The sequence below is a fragment of the Anomaloglossus baeobatrachus genome, chromosome 8, assembly GCF_048569485.1.
Source record: "Anomaloglossus baeobatrachus isolate aAnoBae1 chromosome 8, aAnoBae1.hap1, whole genome shotgun sequence".
In the NCBI taxonomy this organism is placed as follows: domain Eukaryota; kingdom Metazoa; phylum Chordata; class Amphibia; order Anura; family Aromobatidae; genus Anomaloglossus; species Anomaloglossus baeobatrachus.
Genome location: NC_134360.1, coordinates 17,956,599 through 17,963,649, shown reverse-complemented (window position 1 = coordinate 17,963,649; position 7,051 = coordinate 17,956,599). Strand labels below are relative to the sequence as shown.

The following is a 7,051-nucleotide window of genomic DNA, read 5'->3' as shown; positions in this document are numbered from 1 at the left end:
CTGCTCTGGGGGGATTTTGGCCCACTCTTCTTCCAGCCTCTTCCACAGGACATCACTAGCCTCTCACACTGCTCTGGTGGGATTTTGGCCCACTCTTCCTCCAGTCTCTTCCACAGGACATCACTAGTCTCTCACACTGCTCTGGGGGGATATTGGCCCACTCTTCTTCCAGTCTCTTCCACAGGACATCACTAGTTTCTCACACTGCTCTGGGGGGGATTTTGGTCCACTTTTCTTCCAGTCTCATCCACAGGACATCACTAGTCTCTCACACTGCTCTGGGGGGATATTGGCCCACTCTTCTTCCAGTTTCTTCCACAGGACATCACTAGTCTCTCACACTGCTCTGGGGGGGATTTTGGTCCACTCTTCTTCCAGTCTCATCCACAGGACATCACTAGTCTCTCACACTGCTCTGGGGGGATTTTGGCCCACTTTTCTTCCAGTCTCATCCACAGGACATCACTAGTCTCTCACACTGCTCTGGGGGGATTTTGGTCCACTCTTCTTCCAGTCTCTTCCACAGGACATCACTAGTCTCTCACACTGCTCTGGGGGGATTTTGGTCCACTCTTCTTCCAGTCTCTTCCACAGGACATCACTAGTCTCTCACACTGCTCTGGGGGGGATTTTGGTCCACTCTTCTTCCAGTCTCTTCCACAGGACATCACTAGTCTCACACTGCTCTGGGGGGATTTTGGTCCACTCTTCTTCCAGTCTCTTCCACAGGACATCACTAGTCTCACACTGCTCTGGTGGGATTTTGGCCCACGCTTCTTCCAGTCTCTTCCACAGTTCTTTGATTATTCTGTGTTTCTTGGCCATAACTTGAAAAATCTCTGGAAAATCCTTGGTGACAATCTGGTTTAGATCAGGACTCTGGGCTGTGGCCATTTCATTGTTTCCAGGAGCTGCTTTCCCCGTTTTGCTGTGTGACAGGGGGCATTGTCCTGCATGGAGATTGCTGCTGATTGAGTGATGAACAGAAGTAAGGAGCCGCGTGTTGTGAAGAAGGTTCTGATCCACACTTGCATTCACTCTGCCATGTAGCTGTATGAGAGGTCCGTGGAGATTCTCCGCATTATCCTGTCCTCTCTAGCATTTGTCTTTGAAGGGCAACCAGCCTTCTTGGGGGACTTGAAAGAGTTTGATGTTGTAAAGATGCAATATTCTCCAAATCACAGACTTGGAACGACCAACTTCTTTTGCTATGGCTGATACGGTCTCCCCTTTGACCTTCATCTGGACAACCTGCTGCCGGAGGCTTTCAGTCACCTTGGAACAACACCCAATTTTTACAAAGTCATTGCAGACTGGGTAGTTAGCCTGCCAGTTACATAGGGTTTGTCAGCTAATGACAGAAATTAGCATCAGGTGCCAGATTACCACCAAAAACGTGCAGGAATCTGAAAGTCTTCTCTAATTTTCATCATTGTTCCTTTGCATTTATCTCATTTACACTTTTTTATTATTTGCTTTACAATAAATTCAATTTTTGAAATAAGCGGAAAATCCTGTGAGTTTCCTCATGTTAGGATATATTCACATAGGACGACACAATGACCGCAATATTTAGGAAATTGTTTGTTCTTTGATTTTGATCTCCAGCGTAGCAGCGATGGTCGGTCTCCGTGGCAATGAACTGCAAATAAGTGTTAATATATCAAGAGCAACTCGAAATTTTAAACAAGAGTAAATTGCAAAACCGCTTATATTTACAAGCTCTGTCCAGTAATATCCATTTATATAGATAATAAGGAGAACTGTGGAAAAAAAAAGGCGTAAAATAGGGTCTTACCCGGTATGACACGTGGGGGCAAGTGTGGGTTAGTACACTCACCTGAAGGGGTTGTGCAAGTCACAACCCCTATGAAGGCACGTAGTAAATTTGGAAGGCAGCGGTTCCGCTGTATAGATGTATTCCAAAAAGGTAGAGCAGAAAGCAGGTTTCAAAATCCGCGCCAGACCACAAAGAATCCAGATGCTTGTCAGTAAATTCTTTCTTTATTTATTTTTTCACAGGTCTACGCGTTTCGAGGACATATCCGTCCTCATCATCAGGACAAAGTACAAAGAAAGACTATACTAATATAGTCTTTCTTTGTACTTTGTCCTGATGATGAGGACGGATATGTCCTCGGAACGCGTAGACCTGTGAAAAAATAAATAAAGAGAGAATTTACTGACCAGCATCTGGATTTATATAGATAGGAATAATGCTTTTAATGGAAAATTATGCTGCACTGAAAACTGTAAAGCAATGGAAGGTAATGAAGCCCCATTATAGGGTCTAATGAGGGATTGTGCTCCGTCGAAAATAATAGCAATGACTTAAACTGCAATTGCGGACTCGTCGTGCCGAGTCCGGGGTGATTGCGCTCCATGCTATAGGCTCGTAGTGCCGAGACCGGGGTGATTGTACTCCATGCTGTGGACTCATAGTGCCGAGGCCAGGGTGATTGCCCTCCATGCTGTGGACTCGTAGTGCCGAGGCCGGGGTGATTGCCCTCCATGCTGTGGACTCGTAGTGCCGAGGCCAGGGTGATTGCCCTCCATGCTGTGGACTTGTAGTGCCGAGGCCAGGGTGATTGCCCTCCATGCTGTGGACTCGTAGTGCCGAGGCCGGGGTGATTGCCCTCCATGCTGTGGACTAGTAGTGCCGAGTCCAGGGTGATTGCCCTCCATGCTGTGGCTCCGTAGTGCCGAGTCCAGGGTGATTGCCCTCCATGCTGTGGCCCCGTAGTGTCGAGTCCAGGGTGATTGCCCTCCATGCTGTGGCCCCGTAGTGCCGAGTCCAGGGTGATTGCCCTCCATACTGTGGCCCCGTAGTGCCGAGTCCAGGGTGATTGCCCTCCATACTGTGGCCCCGTAGTGCCGAGTCCAGGGTGATTGCCCTCCGTGCTGTGGCCCCGTAGTGCCGAGTCCAGGGTGATTGCCCTCCATACTGTGGCCCCGTAGTGCCGAGTCCAGGGTGATTGCCCTCCGTGCTGTGGACTCTTATTCCCGACATATAACATTATGCCGATCTTTGCCTTAATTTTGCTGTTGTCACAGATTTATGGGATTTCCCAGTTTTATGTAAATAAAATATAATTATTGAATAATTTTAAAGTTGGAGGAATTTTTTTTTGTTTATTTTTTTGTCAACTGTGACAAATTATATCTTCTCTACTGGTAAGGGGGAAGCATTCATGGGCAAAATCTCCACCAACTTCTCAAATAGGTGGCCAAGCTGGATGGGACCAACATAGAAAAGAAAAGTCAAATGTTGTATATTTGGCACAAAAATTTTAGTGACTGTCTTAATCTAGGAACTGCATAATGAATTGTGCCAATGTCTGTGCGGAGCCTGGATCTACTTTCCATGGGGCTGTAATGGGGGGCAGCACTTTACAAAAATGTCACCAGTCTGCTCTCAAGAATCCCTGTTTATTTTTCTCTCCCTGATTTTAAGCTGCTGCCTCCTTCATATTCAACAGTTTCCAGATGAAGGGCCATGATGAATTGACGCTTCCTTGTCCTGTGCTGGAGGGATGCCAAGGGCAGACGTGGCACAGAGCGGCGCTAATACTCCATGCATCACTGACCTCCAAGATGGATATGGAAATGCCGGTAGTCTGTGAGTTTCCATTGCATGATCTCAGCAACATATTAAAGGGAACCTGTCAGCAGATTTGGTGCCTATAAGCTGCGGCCACCACCAGTGGGCTCTTATATACAGCATTTTAATATTCTGTATATAAGAGCCCAGGCCGCTGTGTAGAATGTAAAAAGCACTTTATAATACTCACCTAAGGTTTGGTGCAGATGGGTCGGATGGGCGCTTCCATTCTCCGAGTGCGTCGCCTCCTCTTTCGGCCATCTTTGTCCTCCTTCTTCTGAGGTTTGAGTACATGTCTTACGTCATGCACACAGGCCGGCATTGTGGTTCTGCGCAGGTGCATTACAATACTTTGATCTTCCCTACTCAGGAGAGATCAAAGTGCGCCTGCGCAGGACCTCAATGCTGGCGAATGTGGATGACGTAAGACACCTGTCGCTTCCTCCATTATGGAGGAATCTGCATTTAAATTGTAGGATTCGGGGATCACTCGTCCTTTTTTTTTTTTTTTTTTAATTGATACGTAAATGAGGTGGAAGAGCTAGTTGTGGATCTGAAGCCTCTGTCACTCCAGCTCTATTCCCCACACAGTGCCACCACTGACGCCTGCCTGCCTGACTAATAGCCTCTATTCTCTAAGACCTCGTGCAAAGTATCCATCAGGCAAGCATTCAAATATTTAAAGACATTACCATATGCAAGAGGCGTCTTTATTACCTACTTTACCTTGCTACACCTTCCAGAATTTCAAGATGAACAACCCTTTAAATCTGTTTGTAGGAGTTATAATAACAGAATGAGGAACTTAATTTACTCACTAATCTGTGCTGCAAGAGAAAACAATTACTGATCTTGGGGAGACCAGCCAGAGAAAACACTGCCGTCAGCCAAAGAGGGCGCTCAACACAGGGAAATCCTAGGTGCATTGCCCCCTGAGAAGTATGCTAATCAAAAAAGTCCGTGGAGCCTCTGTTAGGAGTCTCTGGCCTTGGTATTTCCCTTGTCATATCTTTAGACTTGTCAAAGAGTTGGATATTGACTAAAAGGGCCACTTCATATGGTGGTTATGGTGGTTTCATAAAAAGAGCCAGTCCTTGGCTAGGTTCTTCCCGGAGGGATATCTGGTTAGTTTCTGTGTCGAGACTCCTAACACAGGCTCCACGGACTTTTTTGATTTGCATAATCTGTGCTGCAAACATAGAATGCAAGCAGCAGATGAGATTCGATTGCAATCGTAGAACTGTAGGCGAAAGACCCATGTGAAATACCACATCTATAACATCTCTATGTATGTCATTACTTGCCTCACCTACTGGTATATAGGAGACTATGTGACTATGCTCTAGTGGTAAAATAATTGGTGATTTGGGTGATGAACCACACCAAGAGTACGCAGATTGAGCGGGTTTGAAGGGTTTCTTAATTAAATGTAAGTATGTGTGTATGTAGTTTTAGTATGAGTGTATTATTATACTCACTAGTGATGAGCGGGCACTACCATGCTCGGGTGCTTTGTACTAGTAACTAGTGATGAGCGGGCACTACCATGCTCGGGTGCTCAGTACTAGTAACTAGTGATGAGCGGGCACTACCATGCTCGGGTGCTCAGTACTCGTAACTAGTGATGAGCGGGCACTACCATGCTCGGGTGCTCAGTACTCGTAACTAGTGATGAGCGGGCACTACCATGCTTGGGTGCTCTGTACTTGTAACCAGTGATGATTGGGCACTACCATGCTCGGGGGCTCAGTACTAGTAACTAGTGATGAGCGGGCACTACCATGCTCGGGGGCTCAGAACTTGTAACTAGTGATGAGCGGGCACTACCATGCTTGGGTGCTCAGTACTGGTAACTAGTGATGAGCGGGCACTACCATGCTTGGGTGCTCAGTACTGGTAACTAGTGATGAGCGGGCACTACCATGCTTGGGTGCTCAGTACTGGTAACTAGTGATGAGCGGGCACTACCATGCTTGGGTGCTCTGTACTTGTAACCAGTGATTGGGCACTAGCATGCTTGGGGGCTCAGTACTAGTAACTAGTGATGAGCGGGCACTACCATGCTTGGGTGCTCTGTACTTGTAACCAGTGATGATTGGGCACTAGCATGCTCGGGGGCTCAGTACTGGTAACTAGTGATGAGCGGGCACTACCATGCTTGGGTGCTCAGTACTGGTAACTAGTGATGAGCGGGCACTACCATGCTTGGGTGCTCTGTACTTGTAACCAGTGATTGGGCACTAGCATGCTCGGGGGCTCAGTACTAGTAACTAGTGATGAGCGGGCACTACCATGCTTGGGTGCTCTGTACTTGTAACCAGTGATGATTGGGCACTAGCATGCTCGGGGGCTCAGTACTCGTAGCTAGTGATGAGCGGGCACTACCGTGCTCAGTACTGGTAACCAGTGATGAGTGGGCACTACCATGCTCAGGTGCTCAGTACTGGTAACTAGTGATGAGCGGGCACTACCATGCTTGGGTGCTCTGTACTTGTAACTAGTGATAAGCGGGCACTACCATGCTCGGGTGCTCAGTACTGGTAACTAGGGATGAGCGGGCACTACCATGCTCGGGGGCTCAGTACTAGTAACTAGTGATGAGCGGGCACTACCATGCTTGGGTGCTCTGTACTTGTAACCAGTGATGATTGGGCACTAGCATGCTCGGGGGCTCAGTACTGGTAACTAGTGATGAGCGGGCACTACCATGCTCGGGGGCTCAGAACTCGTAACTAGTGATGAGCGGGCACTACCATGCTCGGGGGCTCAGAACTCGTAACTAGTGATGAGCGGGCACTACCATGCTCGGGGGCTCAGAACTCGTAACTAGTGATGAGTGGGTACTACCATGCTCGGGGGCTCAGAACTCGTAACTAGTGATGAGCGGGCACTACCATGCTCGGGGGCTCAGAACTCGTAACTAGTGATGAGTGGGTACTAAGCATGCTCGGTACTTGTAATGAACAGTTGGATGCTTGGATGAGTGCACTTTGAGTACCCAAGTATAATGGAAGTCAAAGGGGAACTCAAGCGTTTTTCCAGGGACTCTTCCAGAACAAACTTGAGTTCACCATTGACTTCCATTATACTCTATTCGAGTCCGACCAAGCGCCTGATTGCTCATTACAAGTACCTATGAGTGAGAAGTGAGCGCGCTTGGCGCTGTTTGAGTATCAGGGTGCTTGAGATGCCTTGGTACTCGATTTGGGTTTTCGTGCAAATGCTCAATTTCCCAGCTAGCATATTTTCTTGTTTTTCTGGAAGTTCCTAACTGGAGGGCTGTGCCGGGCCAGGGGAGAATAAGCGATCTCTCATCCCCGGCCCTCCTGTTCGGGTTTCTGAGAAGATGCTTGAGTTTCCCATTGACTTCCATTATGCTCGTTAGTTACATGAGTCAAGTCCATCAGAGCATTCAACCTTTTCGATTTGACCATGGTAATATTTGCTCAT

General features: G+C 47.7%; 1 protein-coding gene across 1 annotated transcript in view; it reads left to right on the top strand.

Moving 5' to 3' along the window:
* Positions 1-2,152: 2,152 nt before the first annotated feature.
* Positions 2,153-7,051, top strand: part of FAM3D (FAM3 metabolism regulating signaling molecule D) — an 80,650-nt gene continuing 75,751 nt past the window's right edge. The window contains exon 1 of the mRNA XM_075320676.1: positions 2,153-3,619. The gene's annotated coding sequence lies outside the window, so the exon portion shown is untranslated. The remainder of the gene's footprint in view (positions 3,620-7,051) is intronic.